This window comes from Hylobates moloch, unplaced genomic scaffold, assembly GCF_009828535.3.
Source record: "Hylobates moloch isolate HMO894 unplaced genomic scaffold, HMol_V3 SCAFFOLD_2, whole genome shotgun sequence".
NCBI classification, from domain to species: Eukaryota; Metazoa; Chordata; class Mammalia; order Primates; family Hylobatidae; genus Hylobates; species Hylobates moloch.
This window is the reverse complement of record NW_026652277.1, coordinates 34,556,596-34,576,311: the sequence shown is the minus strand read 5'-3', so window position 1 is coordinate 34,576,311 and position 19,716 is coordinate 34,556,596.

The window sequence follows — 19,716 nt, the reverse complement described above, 5'->3', positions numbered from 1 at the left end:
GAGAGAGAAAAATTGTGCTTAAAAAAAACTATACTATACATTCTTAGCTGTTCTTGGGTTGTTTTTTGTTTGTTTGTTTGTTTTTTCCCTGCAGCTTGGAATAAATCCTAAATTCTTTGTGGGCTACAACTCCCCAAACTAATGTTTTCAAATCTTTACTTTAAAACTGGGAATTGCACTCCTTACCCTCATACCTATTGTTTATCTTATAGTATGCCTTTCCTTTAAATGTGGTGCTAAAACTATAGGTGACAATACTAACGTTTTTGCCATGCAAGCCTTGGAACCACAGCCAGGCCTGAGTGAGTACACTCAAACAGTGGCAAAGACATTCCACTCCTCTTGCCTTGGGGTCAACGCCTACCACCACTATGCCCCTGATCAGCAGGAAGAAGTTAGGGTGGTCTTTGCCCATTTTTCATCTTCTTTAGCCAACACCTTGAGATTAAAGTGTTATAAAATCCACAGGGAGGGATTGAAACAGCCATTGCAAAATTATAACTTAGTGAATGAGATCTAACCTAACCAACTCCATCTTGCTTCTAATCTCCCAGCTGTCCTTGTTCATTCCTGGGCATAGGCGGAACTAACTTTGGGAGGAACTTAGTTTATAGTTTAAAACAAAGATAGTAACAGCCCTTTCCCAAAACAAATCCCCTTCTTGCCTGGGGATTAGACTGCCTTTGTAGGACTAACAAATTTAGCCACAAGATTAGAAGTTATTGTTTAGGAGTCACACAACTGGAGGATACAAGACTCTGACCCTCCCTAAACTGCTCCTAAGATCAGTGCTTGAGGTATTTTGCAGACCCTGCACTTGATGGATCAGCTGGCACCACCCAGATTGATAAACTGGCTCATGTGATCTTGTGGCCCCCAACCAGGAACTGACTCCGTGCAAGAGGACAGCTTGGACTTCCTGTGATTTCATTTCTGACCTGACCAATCAGCACTCCCCATTCACTAGCTTCCTGTCACACACCAAGTTGTCCTTAAAAACTCCTATCCTCGAACGCTCAGGGAGATGGATTTAAGTAATAATAAAACTCAAATTCATAATAATACTGTCTCCCCCCCAAAAAGTAAATAAATAAATAAAAACCATGCTAGTGGTCATCCAACATGAGGAGACATGCCAGAAGACAGAAACAAGTCATGATTAATGATTTGGCAGCAAAAGAGGAGGAGCCTATCAAGGAAAATAATAAAATTGTCCAGGGCTTATAGGCATATGTGGTTAGAATTAGAATAAATAATGTCAGGGAAGCCAAGAGCAGAAAGGATAGAGTTCTGAGAAGTGCTTGTTCAACAATCAGAAAGAAAGAGAGATTTGGTAAGATAAAGATTGACAAGACTTCAATGAATTTGGTAATTTTAATACATTATTTCAGTAAAGATCGTTTCAGTCTTTAGGTGGGGAAAAGGCAAAAGGCAAATGGCAGTGGGTTGAGCAGTAGGAGGGACACTTCATTTTCTAAGACAGGAGGAAAGAAAGTAAAGATGAGTACAGATGTTTATCACAATGGAAATATGCAAATGCAGGCACATGGAAATAATACAACAGCAGGATACCTAAGCTTAAGTGAAATAATTACAAGGAAGAACAATGCTTAAGAGATTACCCAAACATCATCTTACGCAATTGGACTAGCCATTGATGTCTAGGAAATGTCTGGTATACCAACCTCGAATGCAGCTATAAGTAAAACATTAATTTACTTTCTACTGTCATTAGTACAAGGTGCTGCAGTGATGGTCTCACAAGAATTTGAATATTGGGTAAATGAGATTGTCCTTAAAAAGGTAAACTATGTGCTTACATATAATCAATTTATAGGCCAAGTCACTGGAAAGACAGAGTTCCTGCCAAGACAAGTAAACAAGAGTTGACTATTCCTTATTAACTATATTAATATAGCTGATGAACGAATGTATCCAGAAAAAGGAGAGGGAGATATTGATTGGCTATGGAAGTAGACTAAAAGAGGAATCACCCAGGTAAGCCCATCTAAGCACTGGGTATGTACATTTGTCTTGCTGGCAAGGCTATTCCTGCTGAGAGAACTATGTAAGTGAGATTTCTCCAGAAACAAAAGCAATAGGGGTGTGCGCGCGCGCGTGTGTGTGTGTGCGTGTATGTGTGTGTGTGTCTGTGTCTGTGTCGAGAAAGAGAAAGATTTATTGTGAGGCGTTGGCCTACACAGTTGTGGGGGTTATAACCTCCAAAATCTGCAGGGTAGAAAAGCAGGCTAGAGACTCAGGGAAGAGTGGCAAGGAAGAATTGGAGTCCAAAGGCAGTCTGTTGCCAGAATTCTCTCTTCTTTGAGGTATCTCTGTCTTTTTCTCTTAAAGCCTGCAACTGATGGGAGGAGACTACCACTGATGTCCCCTTAAAGCCCAAGGGTTAGCTTCGGCTAACTTATGATGAATGCTACCTGGCCTGGGACTCACCCTTTAGGTCAGTGGGCTCCCCCCTGGCCCAGGGAAGGTCCAGAAATGCTGTACAGGGGCCTAGGCCTAGAGGCGGGGACCCCCAAAGCCTGCATGTTACTCTACTCCTCCGTGGTTGAGCTGGTATCTAGGGTGCAAGACAAAGTCCAATTTACTTTTCCTTCTGCTTTTTCAAACAGAATGAGTCTTTCACTGCAGCCACCACAGCTGGGAATGTGCTGGGTCACCACTGAAGCCAGCATGTCTCAGGGCCCAACACACATGGCATACTCCCTAGTTATCACCGCTGGTTATTCAGGGTGCAAGGGCTCTTTAGTCAGCGGGAGATGAATCCCACCAGGACTGGGTCTTTCTTTTCAAGGCCTAAGTTTCCCTTCTGGCCCAGGGTCTCATCTAGCAATGTCATCCAGGAGCTAGGGCTTAGAATGGGGGCCTCACAACTCTGCTCAGTGCCCTATTTTGCTATGACTGAGCTGGTGTCCAAGATGCAAGACAAAGTTCTCATTACTCTTCTTTCTCCTCTCCTCAAGCAGAAGAAAGGACTTACTTTCTTTGCTGAGAACTGTGCTATCTGGGGTTGGGGGAAGAGAGATGCAAGCACTCCATTAGCCACCCTGGCTGGTGTCCCAGTAGGTTGTATGCCCTCCAAGTCTGCTAGCTCCAAGTCCAGCTCAGCACTATGACCTGCCTAGGAACTGCAGTCCCAATGACCCAGACTGCCCTTCACGTTTATTTAGAGTCCCAGAGCACTTTTGCCAACAGTGGCAGGGCTTGCTGGAACTCAGGTTCTAACTGCTGGGATGGGCCATTTCCCTCTGGCTAGAGCTGGTCTAAATGTCCCCTCTGTAGGTAGGCTTCAGCTGAGTTCAGCCCAGTTTTGCTTTCCACTGTGACAGGGCAACACTGAATTCAATGTGCTCTCCCTCCCCCAAGAGCACACATTCTCTCTCCTTGCCACGAAGCTACTGCCAGGGGACTGGGGAGGGGTGATATCAGTGATTCAAGACTGTTTTTCCTACCCCCTTCAGTGCCTCTTTCAGCGATATGAAGGTAAAACTAGGTATTGGTTGTTCACCTGATTTTTGTTTTTTATGAAAGTGTTTTTTTGTGTCAATAGTTGTCAAAGTTGGTGTTCCTGTTGGGAAAATGATCAGTAGAGGATTCTATTCAGCCATTTTGCTCCATCCCTCCCTCTAGATTTGTTTGAGCTTTCCTCATGGTTTCATTAAGGTTATGTTTTTTTGGCAGGAATACTATATAAGCGTCATGTTGTTCTTAGCAGTATTGCTCATCAGGAGGCACTTGATGACTATTTGTCACTGTGATACTATAAAATATATGCTTTATTTGATCTCCAACCCATACAACTACTAAAATCCTTAGAATCCCCAAAGTGTTTTTGTGTGCTAATGATTGACTGATGGTTGGCAGCTTCTAGGTAGCTTCAGGTTGGGGGCTGGTCACTGCAAAAACCAAGGCAGGATTAGGAGGTAAGGACTTTCACCTCTGAGGAGGTTAGAGGAATGTTAAGTTGATCATTAATGGCTAATGATTTAACCATTAGTGACTACATTATGAAGCTCCCATAAAAACCCAAAAGGACTGGGTTCAGAGAGCTTTTAGGTAGCCAAAACCACAGAGGCTCCTGGAAGATGGCTCACCTGGGGAGGGCATCCACATCCCCTTCCCATGTCTCAGCCTACGCATCTCTTCATCTGTATCCTTTGTAATATCTTCTATAGTGAACTGGTAAATGTAAATGTTTCCCTGAGTTATATGAGCTACTCTAGCAAATTAATCAAACCTGAGGAGGCAGTCATGAGACCCCAATTTATAACCAATTGTCAGAAGCACAGGTAAAACAACCTAGGTCTTGAGACTGGCATCTGAAGTGGGGAGTGGGAGGCAGTCTTGGAGACTGAGCCCTCAGTTGTGGGATCTCCCGGGAGATCCTGTCAGAAATGAATTGAATTGAATTAGAGGATATCCAGCTGGTGTCCACTCCAGAACTGCTTGGTGTGGCAGGGAGAGGGGGAACCCACACATCTGGTCACAGAAATATTCTGTGTTGTTGTAGTGTGAAAGCAGAGGAAAAACCGTTTGAGTTTTCTCCACTCAGTCCCGTTATTGGTAATGTTACCTTTGATCACTCAATTAAGGTGCTGTCTGCCAGGCTTCTCCCCTCTAAAGTTACTAGTTTTCCTTTTATAATTAATTGGTAATTTGTGACTGGATAACTTGAGATCATGTAAGTTTCCTGTTGTGTATGGGATAGTTTAGCATCCAGTTGATTACCTGAATAAGTTGTCACCTAATAATAGACCTTTTACTTTCCATTGCAGGGAAATAATTAAAAGAAGCAATAGTCAGAGACTCCTTGAATTCATGATATATCATCTGTCTCTGATAGACAGCTGAGCTGAGAACTCTAGGAACCATTCCCTGCAGACCAAAAATGAGAATTATGCTGGAGATTTTAAAGGAGGCAAACATTTCAAATTTGGAAGAACCTGCTGCTACTATGGCCCATAGCAAATAAAGAGAATAGAAGACATACTAAGACCAAGTGTTAGCTTAAGATGCTCTGAGCCTTAACATGTATCAAAAAAGAAAAACAAGGTGACCACAGGTCTAGGGCCAGTATGATTCTGACCTAGATTGGGAAGCGGCTCATCTGTGGTTTGTGCTCAGAGAGAAAAAGGGGATGTCTGCAAGGGACTAAGGATTCTATTGGTTCTAGCATCAGTGGGACCCAAAATTCATCTCAGGCTGCGAGAATCTAATTTTGCAAATAGTGTTGGATGTTCTTCACCTTTTCCCTCCACGAGAGGGGCAGCAAATTGCCTACTTACAGGGCTCCTTCAAGTCATACCCACTGTGTTAGGCACAGCATGGTGCTGGAAAACAAAAAAGAGATAACACAAATAAGAAGACTGCAAGAAATGTTAGGGATAATTAGTACTTGTCGTTTTCAAGAATTTTTGTAATTTCTTAAATTCCCCTTTGCTTATTATAAGGTTTAAATTGTTTTGGTTTTGGTCTGCAGTTAATTAAGCATTCCTATGAGTTGGAGGCAGTACTGAACAAAAAGGTAAAGATATTTCAGGCATAGATTATAGTCTTTAATGAAAGGGTAGCCTCACATGTGCTCAGGAAAGCTGAAGTAAGCATGGATTTGTTTATTTATTTATTTATTTATTTATTTATTTATTTATTTATTTAACGGCGTTTTGTTCTGTGGCCCAGGCTGGAATGCAGTGGTCTGATCATGGCTCACTGCAGCCTCAACTTCCTAGGCTCAAGCGATCCTTCCACCTCACCACCCAAGTAGCTGGGACTACAGGCATGTGTGCCACCAGGCCCAGCTAATTTTTTATTTTTTGTAGAGATGGGGTCTCACTATGTTGTCCAAGCTGGTCTTGAACTCCTCAAGCAATCCACCTTAGCCTCTCGAAGTGCTGGGATTACAAGCATGAGTCACTGTGCCTGGCCCAAGTATGGATTTTTTTGCATTGATCTTTTGGAGCACACCCATAAAATCAATTCAAAATTCAGTGTAAATGATTATCATATTTAAAAACAACTTGTGGAATAAGAGAGAAATTATATTCACTGTGTGCTTAATCTATAATTTGGCCCTATCTAATCCTTAGAAGAATCATGTAATTTTTTGTTTATGGAAAAGAAAACTAAAGTTCAAAAAAATGCTATGAACATGTGATGTGTAAGTTACAGGGCTACTGTAAAAGCCTAGATCTGATTTCAGAATCCTTTTCACAATGCTATAGTGCTTACACGTTCCTTTCATGCTAAGAAGTATTTGAGAGTAACAAAAGAAAAGAAAATGAGAAAAAAATGATTTGTAAGGTAATTAAAAGATGCTAGTTGTACATCATTTGAATTTGAGTTTGGGTTATAAAAATCTTTGGTCCATGGAAAAAGTCCTTTGTTGCTATTATCTTTGCTTACTGTACAATAAATAAACACCAGGGAGAAAAATATTACCATGGAGTTTGCTTATGAATTGCTCTTCTAGTCTTATTTTAAAAATTATTTTCCTGAGCTTTTGAACTGATTGAATTCTGGAGGAATTTATTCTATTCCTTAGAATTAAATCTTCAGATTCTTACAACACAAGTCCTTTGGTCTATGCTGAGTCAGTAAATTCTGTCTCCCAGGCAACTTTGTGTAAATCAAAGCTGAAGGTCAGACCAAAGTTAATGCATTACATTAAAGTAAAATAGGGTTGCTTTGCATTTCAATTTGTTCTATTTGGTTTTCAATGTTTAAATGCCCCTATTGCCATTGTTGGTTATTCTCAATAGTTTGAATCTCTTGTCATTTAAAATCTAAAGAATTTTATGAAAGAAAAATTAAATTTTAAAAAGTTAAATAGTAGTTAAGCAAAATAATCAATCAAGTAATAAATCTGCATCTTTATGAGTAATGAGTGATTAAAATCTAAATAATGAGAAAATATTGCTCACTTATCAAGTGAGTATATTTAGAAAATAGTATCCAGGACCGGTCAGGTGCAGAGAACTATTTCCTGTTTTGGCTCCACATTCCTATAGCCCTACACACCCCTAGTTCAGGCCCTCATTATCCCCTGCCTGGACAATCTCAGCAACACACTTCTAACTTGTCTGCCTGATTATAGTATTGTATTTTTTAAATCCCATCTTCACACTGCAGCCTGAGATATACAGTATACCTGAAATATAATTCTAGCCATTTTACTGCTTCTGTTTCTCAGTCTCTCAGTTTTTGGGATGGAAGAGTTAATAATGTATCTGTAAAGAAATAGCTAAATGCATGGTTGCAGTTCAATTTTGCCATGGTTAGTACAGACAATACAAATCTCATTAAGTTCAAGATTTGTTGCTCTGACAGCCACAGGAAGCCAAATTAGAGTTACAATGTTGCTTAATAAGCATGGAATTAGAATAGGAACATTGTTATAGAATTCAAATGGCTAATGGAATCAGGTTAAAGAAGCTTGGCGCTCTCACCTCACCAGGACACTGTCATCAGCCTGATCATTCTCTGCCCTGACAATGCTTGAGTGGGTCTTAGCAACTTTTCATTTTGGGTTTCCATTTTCTCTACTCCAAATAGAACTTATCTTTTTGTTTATACAGTCTCTCCAAATAAGGCATAACACCACTGCTTAGGGTTTTACTTATTAAATGTTAATCATATTCTATACCTGCCTCTTGAGACTGCAGCCAGGTTATTTTGATTGGAGTTTTGGACTATTCTCAAATTATTTAGTCCTGCAATTCTACAAAGTCTCCAAGTCGATTCCTACAAGGTCACAAATTTACGCAAATAGTGCTTTGCATAGAGTAGGTACTCAACTATTGCTTAGGTATGGGGATAACCTAACTGGGGATAACTATTGCTTAGGTCTGGGGATAACTTAGACAGACTGTTTCTGGCTTTTTGTTTTTAAGCTAAGAATAGCTTTCTCAGAAGGCAATCTTATTTTTCTTATTGATAATTTCTTGATGTGCCTCTCACTGTTGACACTATTACCAAAAATAGACCATTTGGGAGGCTAGCTAAAAATTTTAAGTAGTCATTTTGTATTATAATCACTTCTCAATTTTATTTGGCTTTTTAAAAAATGTAGCAGTGAGGATGACCCTAAGTAGATAATTTTAGTTAACTTGTAGAATAATAACCCTTAGTTCAAGTCAAAATATTTGAGTTAGGGGTGTAGAGTTTGAAAGTTTTCATTAAATTGTATGCTACATTCATACACTCATTGCATTCTTCCACTGCCTGATAGTGTTCTCAGCCCTGTGTTCTAAGCAGCAATTGTTAAGAAATCCTTGTACTGGGCCAGGTGCGGTGGCTCACACCTGTAATCCCAGGCTGTGGGAGGCCGAGGAAGGTGGATCATGAGGTCAGGAGATCGAGACCACTCTAGCCAACATGGTGAAACCCTGTCTCTACTAAAAATACAAAAATTAGCTGGGTGTGGTGGTGTGCGCCTGTAGTCCCAGCTACTAAGGAGGCTGAGGCAGGAGAATCCTTGAACCCACAAGGCAGAGGTTGCAGTGCACCAAGATTGTGCCACTATGCTCCAGCCTGGGTGACAGAGCAAGACTCCATCTCAAAAAGAAAAAAGAAAAAAAAAAAGAAAGAAATCCTTGTACCCTTTTGTGTTTGAGGAAATGGCTAACCACAAAATACATCCCTGGCCTTACATGTTCGAAGCTGTCTCCATCCTTCCTCATAACTCCCATATGGCTCCCTTGTTTATCTGCATCTATAAAACCCCAAGCCTCTCCCTGTTCTTTGAGATGTTTTAATGTTTTTCATTAATAAATGTTTTCCCTATTGCAATTGCCCAAATAAAATCATCCCCTTAACTATCCAGCATTCTTTGTCACAAACCAAATCATAATGCTCAATGCCACTTTAACATAAAGTTGATTGGGTTAAGTGAGTTAATACATGAGCGTATAGCACTTAGAATGGTGTCAGACACCTATTATATGTTCAACAATGTATTATCCACAATACCTAAATAATCTATAGGTATATAGGTATACATTATATATATATTAATTATATATGTATAATTATAATAATTATTGTTTTTAATTGTTATTAACTCCTAATCAGGAAAGACAGTTCAGAGAAATCTACTCCTGCATATATTTTATTTCCAGTGCTGCAGTCTGAACTAAATTGACCGGAGGAGGAGCAAGAAAAGGTCAAGTGAGTAACTGGGAGAACAAGGGTAGGAAAAGGAGAAATATATGGTTGATTTTCTCCTATATTCCCAACGCTACTTCCAGACAATAGAGCCAGCACCCTCCCTTCCAATCTCATCATTTGAAATGTATATCTTCGGCCGGGTGCAGTGGCTCAAGCCTGTAATCCCAGCACTTTGAGAGGCCGAGGCGGGTGGATCACAAGGTCAGGAGATCGAAGACCATCTGACTGGTCTGGTTTCCTGGCTAACACGGCAAAACCCTGTCTCTACTAAAAATACAAAAAAATTAGCCGGGCATGGTGGCGGGCACCTGTAGTCACAGCTACTCAGGAGGCTGTGGCAGGAGAATGGCATGAACCCAGGAGGTGGAGGTTGCAGTGAGCCAAGATCTCGCCACTGCACTCCAGCCTGGGCAACAGAGCAAGACTCCGTCTCAAAAAAAAAAAAAAAAAAAAGAAAAGAAAAAAGAAGGCCAGGCGCGGTGGCTCACACCTGTAATCCCAGCACTTTGGGAGGCCGAGGCGGGCGGATCACGAGGTCAGGAGATCGAGACCATCCTGGCTAACACGGTGAAACCCCATCTCTACTAAAAATACAAAAAAAATTAGCCAGGCGAGGTGGCAGGCGCCTGTAGTCCCAGCTACTCGGGAGGCTGAGGCAGGAGAATGGCATGAACCCCAGGGGGGCGGAGCCTGCAGTGACCCGAGAACGCGCCACTGCACTCCAGCCTGGGTGAAAGAGCGAGACTCCGTCTAAAAAAAAAAGAAAAAAAGAAATGTGTATCTTCAGTCTAAATCTCTTCTCCCACTTCAAAGCATTATTGTTCTCCTCTAGCAAAATCTTCTTCCTTCTCCTTTGATACCTTCATCCTTTAACAGCATATTCTTTCTGTACACCAATATCCTCTACATACTGAGGGAATTTCATAGCTCCAGTTCCTTTAGTTCATATTCCTTTCCTTGCTTGACTCTGTAGACCTTCATTCCCATTCCACTAGCCAAGCACCTGCAGAGCCTTTACTTTGTTTTTCTCTTCACAATAACTGACGCCTGAATTCTTTAAATCAGAAATCCTTTAAGAAATTATCTTTAAGATAATTTATTTTGTACATGCCACATTTCCTGCTTTTACCTCACAAAGATTAACTAGGTAGTTGCTTTCATCATGACTTTAAGTTACCGAACCATTCCCTCTTTCTTAGGTTAACCTTTACCTCCTTGCCTCCCAACACTCCTCTTCAAATTCCAATGTGTTTGTGATGTGTTCAGCTTCAGAGAAGAGAAACCATAACTAAAAGAGGCTTAAATCAGGCTAGTCTGATGGTAATGGGTTATCAGAATTTATTAACGCTGGTGTCATAAAGTTGGTATATGACCCCCCATTGCTTAATTGGACTGGATTTTAAGAAGAAAAAATAAATAAGTAAAAATTTTGAAAATAAAGTGGCTCAAATCAAAATTCTCTGAGAATAGGAAATGGTTAAAAGTAAGCTGAGATATTGATCATTTAGTCTTGGGTAGTCGCTTGAGGCACAGATTGTCTCCAGTGCTAAGCAGCTTTGTCTAGCTACCCACATGTAGCATATGAGTATGTGTGGTGAGACACAGAAAAGGGTCAGAAGCACTGGCCTAAAGAAATAGGAGTTTACTGGCTCATTTTGTTCCCAGACCAAACCAAGGGTCAGGCTGCTTATTCTCGTGGCCCAATAACAAGATGCAGATGAACTGGGAGAGAAGAGAGTTTATTTCTGTAACTGGTTATAGGGAGAAGGCCTGGAAATTGTCACCAGACCAAATCAAAATTACAAAGTTTTCCAGAGCTTATATATATTCATCTAAAGACAAAAGTGATTAACTTTTTATAATCTATAACTAAGATGTGAATCCTGAAGACCTTCCTCTGGAGCCTCAGTAAATTTACTTAATCTAAATGGGTCTAGATGCTGGGGTGATTATCCTTATTTTGTCTACTGCTAGGCCATAGAGGTTTGGAGAGTTCCTTTAGTCCCCAGTAAACTTGTTTGTGGAAGTCTGGGGAGTTTCTTCGGACCCCCAATAAAACTTGTTTAAACCTAAATGGGTCCCATTAAGAAATTCCTTCATTACCTTATCATGCTTTAAGGCCCAGAAAAGGCCTACACAAAACTCTTAGTGGGCTTTTGTTACATTCCAGCCTTTGTATAAGGGCACTGGCTCTATCAGCTTTTACTGTTTAACTTAACCACTCAGTTAGTACTGAAACAGTTGTTATGAAGGCCTGTGTTAGTGAGACCTGGCCTGCCACAAGGTGACACAAGTCCCAGAGTAGACAATTCTGGGCTGACACTTACAATGCCATTGGGCACCTATGCACTCTCTACCTTTTTGGTCTGCCATCCTTACCATACTGTCATTTTTCTTTTACTCTTTGCCTCATGGTACCAAATGATATCAGTACCTCTAGGCCTCAAAACCACAAACCAGACAAAAAGAAGAGAGGGAAAGTAATGGCACCAAATCACATTTGCTTATAATCCATTGGCTAGAAACATATCACATGGCCACCATAGTTTCAAGAAAGGCTGAGCAATTGAGTTTTTAGGTTTTACAGAGACCATAATAAAGTAAAGAAAAAGGCAGGTGGGAAATGGAGGGAGTGGAGTGGGCATCATGGGAGCTGTGATGGTTAATACTGTCAACTTGATTGGATTGTGAGATGCAAAGTGTTGACCCTGGGTGTGTCTGTGAGGATGTTGCCAAAGGAGATTAACATTTGAGTCAGTGGGCTTGGAAAGGCAGACCCACCCTTAATCGGGGTGGGCACCATCTAATCAGCTGCCAGCATGGCCAGATTAAAAGCAGGCAGAAGAATGTGGAAAGGCTAGAATGGCTTAGCCTCCCAGCCTACATCTTTCTCCTGTGCTGGATACTTCCTGCCCTTGAACATTAGAATCCAAGTTCTTCAGCTTTGGGACTCGGACTGGCTTCCTTGCTCCTCAGCTTGCAGATGGCCTATTGTGGGATCTTGTGATCATGTGAGTTAATGCTACTTAATAAATTCCCCTTTATATATACATCTATCCTATTAGTTCTGTCCCTCTAGAGAACCATAACACAGAAGCCAACATATAGAATCTGACACACCACAACTCCAAAATGGCAATATTTAATACAGCCACCCCTAGCAGAAGTTCTACACCCTAGATTCTCCTAACCATGCAACGTACCTATGGCATCACACCCAACTCTGAATCTACCTCAGTGTGTGCTCCCAGCCTCTTACTAAAGAATGAGATGATAATGAAGAAAGACTGAGGTCAATTCCATTATTAATTCTCACACTCTAATTGAAATCCAGTCTATTTTAAGCTTCCCTTCCAGTGACATCCTAAAATAAACCTAATTGTAGTTATTATGCATCTTTCTTTTAAATGCCCATTGCTTTTCATCATAGGAAATAAAAACCTAATATTAAAGCTGTGTTGTGTCATATGTCACGCCAGAATCTCCTCTATGCTCTTAATGCCAATAGCAAAAGCAGAAAGAGCCGTAGGGCCATGTCAGGAACCCAGGCAAATGGCAAAAACATAAAGACTGAGGAGAGGGCTATTGTGAGAACTCAAGTTGAAATGGGCTCATCAAGATTGCAGCTATTATCTGGCAATGATATGAAGAGGTGAGGCAAGGAATTAGGAGGCCTTGAAGTCCAACCAAGTAGAACTAATGAACTACATTATGCCCTAACCTGGTCTCATTTAAAGGCTTCTGGATCTGTCCCCAAAAGTGTGCCACAATTATTCTTAAAGTCACAGCACTCTGAATCCACCACATGACAGATTAATTCAACTCTTACCTCCACTGGATTTGCTCTTAAATTTCTCTTTCTTACCTTGGCATTTCATGATATTTCAGTATTACATTTCTAACTATTCACAGAATAACCCCACTCAGATGTTCATCATCTTCCCAGGAACATTACAGTGATATCTGGAGGAAAATGGAAAAGAAAGTCACCTACACTACCATCCCTATGGACTCAGTTCCCATCTGTAGAGCATAAGCTATGAAGAACTCCTTGCACAAACTCCTAAGGGGAAGAAAAGGTGCATGATGGTACCTTGAGCTCGAGCTTGAACTGAATCATGACACTTTGCTTTAGAAGAGTTAAGAGCTGAAAGAACTGCCATTTCAAAACTGCCAACAGTCTTTTGTTTCACAAAAACATGGAAACAGATCGGAGACAACTGGCTACTTGGTTCTGATTAAATCTCTTGAATGTTTTGTTATGTAAATGTACAGCAAAGGCAGAATTAGAAGAAGACAGGATTTTGTTTAATTATGTAAAAGCTTTTTTACTTGGTAGACAAGAATTGCATTTCCACAGATTTAGTTCCCTTGAGGGAATGTCTCTCCTGAGATTAAGACTCCTCTAAACCTGAAAACGGTTGCCTTTCTTGGGAGATGTGAGTTGAGGACATTGCTGGCATCAGATAAGGACCTGGGGACCAGAGGTTGAAGGAACTGCTTATGTAAGACACATTCTGTGCCCTGGGCATGAACAGTGCTGCTTTGAGCTCCAGATGGTGAAGTGTGATACTGAGTTGAAGAGGCAGCCTCCTCTGTCCAGAATCCTTAATACACTAACACTAAGGAGTGTCAGGTTTTAGAACCTCAAACCTGGAAATGGTATTCAATGCATTCTCTCTCTCTCTCTCTCTTCCATTGTCTCTTTCTCTCTCCCCCCCACCCCCTCTCTCTCTCCCATTGTCTCTCTTTCTCTCTCACTCTCTCCCATTGTCTCTCTCTCTCTCTTTCTCCCATTATCTCTCTCTCTCTCTTTCCTTTGATCTATGCCCTCTCTGGTGTTTTATTATCTCCCACTACAAATAGGCATTCTCCACAAGACCAAGAAAAATAAAACTATTGGCAACTATTTTCATAAATTTCTAACTCTGGTATTCAAAAGTTAGTTTCATTTACAACATTCCTGGTAAAAATACTGACTTGGGTCACATGACCTACCTCACCATAGGGAGAGGTATTCTCATTAACCTGGTCTGAGTCACACACCCAAGGAGATAACCTTTGCCACCAGAAGAAGGGATGGGAGTTGACCAGTAACCTGACTACTGTACTTGACAGCTAAAAACAATAGCTAGCACTTGCAGTATGTGAAACCTGAGAAAATATTTTATCCCAAGTCTGGGCATATATCCATAGCTTTAGAGCACCATCTGTGCTCCCTTGTACTCTCAAACAGGCCCTTAAGGAAAGAAAGAACAGGCATGTTGTCCACCAGCACTAAGAAGGACACACAAATATTTGTGAATGAAGACATGAATAAAAGTTCTGAATGCATTGTTCCCTAACCCTGGACCTTCCCCTTAACCACTTTGTTCACTCGGCTCTTATTCTCTTATTCTTCATGTAATGAGGTCACTTAGGACAGGGGAGACAGGTAGGAGCAGTGTGGTCTTGCTTGTCCTGAGTCATGGCTCAAAAATAGGAGAAAAGGTTTGAGAGACATAATTCATCTTCAACAATATGAACTTGAACAATTTTATCCTTGTAAGTCTGTGAAGTAGAAATCCAAGATTTTGGATTTTTAAATGCGTTAGTTGGTATGAGTGTGATCAAATTTAAACTGCCTATAGAGTCAGATAAACTTAATATTTATCATTTATATTCAAAAATATCAGGAAAACTAATTTTTTAAAAGAGAGAAAAACATACAATAATATAATTGCAGTCATTAAAAAATGTCTTACCACAGATTCCTAATTATCATTCAGGACAATAAAAATTATGCATTACAAATAAGTATGTGTCAAATTTACTTTTGCAAATTCTATGTGCTTCTGATGCTTAGTTCTGAAATCTTGTCAAGATTTAAAGCTGCCCACAGTTGTAAAACGAAACGAAACAAAACAAAAACCCAAAACCAGAGAAAGCATAGGTTAGTATGTCATGAGTACCTCATTGTTGTCTAATGTTACATGTCTTTGTTTTACCTTCCCAACTAGATTGCAAACTTTTTAAGATGTTTTACGTTTGTGATGAAATAATTCTAGGTTGAGAATGGATACCAACACTATTTAGAATTCCTGATACAGATGAGAAAAAACATCCTTCAAACCAGTGCTTCTTAAGCCTATCAGACCTAACACCCTCTGTTTAGAACAAATGCTTTGAAGTAACCATTTTATTATCCTGAAGTGCAACTCACTGTTGGCATGACGAAGAAGCACACAATTTCACTATAAAAAGACAATTTAGTACCCTGTCTATAATACAAAAAAAGGAATTTAGTTTAAAATAAAATAATGCATTTTATTGTTGTAAATTTGTAAGCACAGCTAAACAACAAGACCTATAAAGTAGGTCGATTCTTGCACCTATTACCATGAATAGTTTGCAATTAAAAGACATAAGAAAATATTCAGCTGAAACGTAGATACTTTTCTTTATATTTGTTTGACATTTGAAATCACCATGAGAGGGGCAATAAATGCTAACTGATCAGAATAAGTTATACCAGCAATTCAAATAGCGGGGGTAGAGTTGGATGTCAGCGACAGGATTTTCCAAAATGGTGAACAACTCTTGACAAGATTTACAAGAAAAAACTACAATTTTCCCTAGATTTGCCCCATAGTTGCATTCCTAAAAAATTTCAAGCCTATAAAAATCTTCTGAACATACTTTTGTTCATAGGTAGAATGGTATTGGATTCTAGGCTCAGAAAATTATAAACAGGCTTTCCAAGTCATAAATATGCAGTGAGACATCTAAAAGTGGTGCAAGACACAGAGCAGTTTTGTGTTTAATGAGACTGTTTCTCACAGTACAGGATATTTAAGATGCATACCTCCCAATCACTAAACGCCAGTAGTGCCACCCAATCATTGTGAAGAAAAAACATCTCTCACAAATTCTAAATACTTTCTAGGAGAGTCCCTTTTGAGAATTACTTCATTAAAGTTTGCAATAAGTTTCCACCTACTAAAAGATGGAAAGTAAAACCCCTCAGCCTGAGAAATTAGGAGTTCTGTTTGCAACGTAAATGGCATATATCTTTTGCCAAATCTATGCCTGCAGCAGATTGTTTCCAATGAGATAAACTTGTACACAATATATTATTGCTAGTTCTGTGTGTGTGTGTGTGTGTGTGTGTGTGTGTGTGTGTGTGTGAGAGAGAGAGAGAGAGAGAGAGAGAGAGCTTATGTTGTTCAAATGAAAAGAAGTCAGGAAGACAAAGCAAGAACTGGAAATTTGTGCAGACTGGTTCCCACTTCAACAAGACTGTAAAGCAGCTAGATTGGGTTTGACCCACACTGATGTAATGTAGTAATGTGGTCTCACACAAGTCATTTTTCAAGACTAAATAACCCACATTTGGAAATTGTACTGCCTGCTTCACCAGAGAGCACTCATTTTGGGGAAGCCAAAGAATAAGACCACATATCAGAGGGTAGGGTTTACTGCACCATGTTCCCATTGTTAATTTTCCTGGGAACAGGCCATCATGACAAAGGAAAAGACTAAAACTGTAGTTCCTAGTAGAGGTGAAAGGAAAAGGTTTTTCTTTTATGGCAGACAGAAATTAGGGGACTTGGCTTTGGAAAGGAGCAGCAGGTTTCTGTTGAGAAGTAAACAGTTTCTGCAGAATCAGAGCAGGCTAATCAGATGCTGGACAGAAAACAAACATCTGCCACAATATAGTAAGCCAGGATATCAGAAAAAGAAGCTCAGTAGGATATACTTAGGAAAGGGCTTCAGCCTACTTACTTTGAGACTTGCCAGTTGTCCAGTGTTAAGTTATCTGTGTTGTTAACAAAACCAAACATTAAAAACTTACAGCCTATTCTTATCCACTGTTTTGGAGAACTGAGAAAGGGTCAGTGTGTTGGAGAACTGAGGACTCAACAGATCAGATGAGAAGGCTAATACTCTCATCATGGGCAGAGGGTTTAAAAGCTGGGACCAATAATTCAAACGTTCATATAGTACTTTCCACTTCACAACTGTTGGAGCAACAAAGTTTTGGGAGAACTGCTCCATGACGAAGCACCTTCATTAACTCCTTTCACTTGGAATTCCTAAAGAGCACACCTGCTACCTTCTCAGCTACCCAGAAGCACAGAAAATCATTTAAATTCATCATAATACCAATAGAAATAGAAATAGAGAATAGTTTTTCTTTTGCTGTGGTTCAAATGTTTGTTCTGTTCAAAATTCATGTTGAAATTTAATTGCCATTGTAACAGTATAAAGAGGTGGGACTTTTGAGATGTGATTAGGCCATGAGGGCTCTGCCTACACGAGCCAGCTTAATGCCATTATAATAAGGCAAATTTGAACCTCTTTTGCTTCTTTGTCCTTTTGTCTCCCTCCATTTGATGATGCAGCAAAGTCCTTGCCATATGCCAGATCCTTGATCTTAGACTTCCCAGCCTCCAGAGCTGTGAGAAAATAAATTTATGTTTGTTATAACTTACCCAGTTTCAGGTACTCTTTTATAGCAGCACAAAATTAACTATGGCATCCTTCCTCAACACAAAGTTAAGAATCAGAAGATTCCTAACTTCCCTTTGTCTTGCATCTCTATGTTTAGGTCTTGAATAAATAGCAGTAGATGAAAGGAGGAATAAAAAGCACTTTTTTTTTTTTTTTGAGAAAAAAATCTTGCTCTCTTGCCCAGGCTGGAGTGCAGTGGTGCAATCTCGACTCACTGCAACCTCCGCCTCCTGGGTTCAAGCGATTCTCCTGCCTCAGCCTCCTTAGTAGCTGGGATTACAGGCACACGCCACCACGCCCTGCTAATTTTTTTGTATTTTTAGTAGAGACAGGGTTTTGTCATGCTGGCGAGGCTGGTCTCTAACTCCTGACCTCAGGTGATCTGCCTGCCTCGGCCTCCCAAAGTGCAGGGATTACAGGCATGAGCCACTATGTCTGGCCTAAAAAGCACTTTTTAAAGAACTTAACTGGCTTCTGACTTTCTTCCTGAGCCCTAAATATCCTTGAAGAAAAATATTAAGCTAAATAATAGCATTAAAAACATTAATTGGAAGGCCGAGTTGGGCGGATCACGAGGTCAGGAGATCGAGACCATGTTGGCTAACACGGTGAAACCCCGTTTCTACTAAAAATACAAAAAATTAGCCGGGCACGGTGGCGGGCGCCTGTCATCCCAGCTACTCAGGAGGCTGAGGCAGGAGAATGGCGTGAACCCAGGAGGCAGAGCTTGCAGTGAGCCAAGATAGCGCCACTGCAGTCCGGCCTGGGCGAAAGAGCCAGACTCCACCCCAAAAAAAAAAAAAAAAAAAAAATTAATTGAAGTTTTAAATGAAGCTTAAAACATGAAAACTATACATCTTTGCTAAAGAAAAAATTTAGTTAATAGGTACAAAGAAGAGGTTTCAAAAAGAAATTTAAAATGAATATTAAAACAACAAAAATACCATTTTTCACCTGTTAGATCATTTAAACGGTTGATAATGCCAACATTGCTGGTAGGAGTAGATTAGCATTGTATATCAGATTGTAAATGAGTGGCGATTTTAGTATTGAGAATGTAGCCTAAGGAAATAATTGGACATTGTGTTGGAGAATCCCCAAGACGACCTTCGGGTTCAGTATTTCACTGAGAAGACTCACAGGGCTCAGCATATGCTCATACTCATAATTTATTACCGTGAAAAAATACTAAGCACAATCAACAAAAGGAAAATGTGCATGGGGCAATGTCCAGGGAAAACCAGGCACAAGCTTCCAAAAGTCCTCTCCCAGAGGAGTCACACAGCATATGCTTAATTTCCGCGGCAACAAGTTATGATAACTTATGTGAAACACCAACCACAGAAGCTCTTGAGATACTCAATGCCCACGGATTTTATCGGGGGCGGATCACATAGGAAACCTTTGCTTGGCATGTACCAAAATTCCAGACACGTAAGGAAAACAGGTGTTCAGTAAAAACCATATTGTTTATACAAACAGGTTAGGCCTAGTGAGCTACTATTATCAGTTAATGATAGGAACCCTTGCAAAATCTAAGTTACCAGACATCAACCAAAAGCCAAATTTACAAGCAGACCTTTCTAAGGACAGGAATTCAGTCCTGTTATATTAACTATTTTCAGGAAGGCACACATCAAAAATAAATGTTCAAAAATGTTAATCAGAGCACTTTTAATACTAGTTTTTCTAAAAACTGGGGAAAAACTATATTTCCATTAATAGGTGCTTATTAAATAACACATTATGTCTCCATAAAATAAAAAAAAAATGGCTCTCTCAAATGAATACAAATATATTCATGGCCGGGCGCCATGGCTCACCCCTGTAATCCCAACACTTTGAGAGGACAAGGCAGGTGGATCACCTGATGTCAGGAGTTCGAGACCAACCTGACCAACATGCAGAAACCTCATCTCTACTAAAAAAATACAAAATTAGCCAGGTGTGGTGGCAGGTGCCTGTAATCCCAGCTACTTGGGAGGCTGAGGCAGGAGAATTGCTTGAACTCGGGAGGCAGAGGTTGCAGTGAGCTGAGAT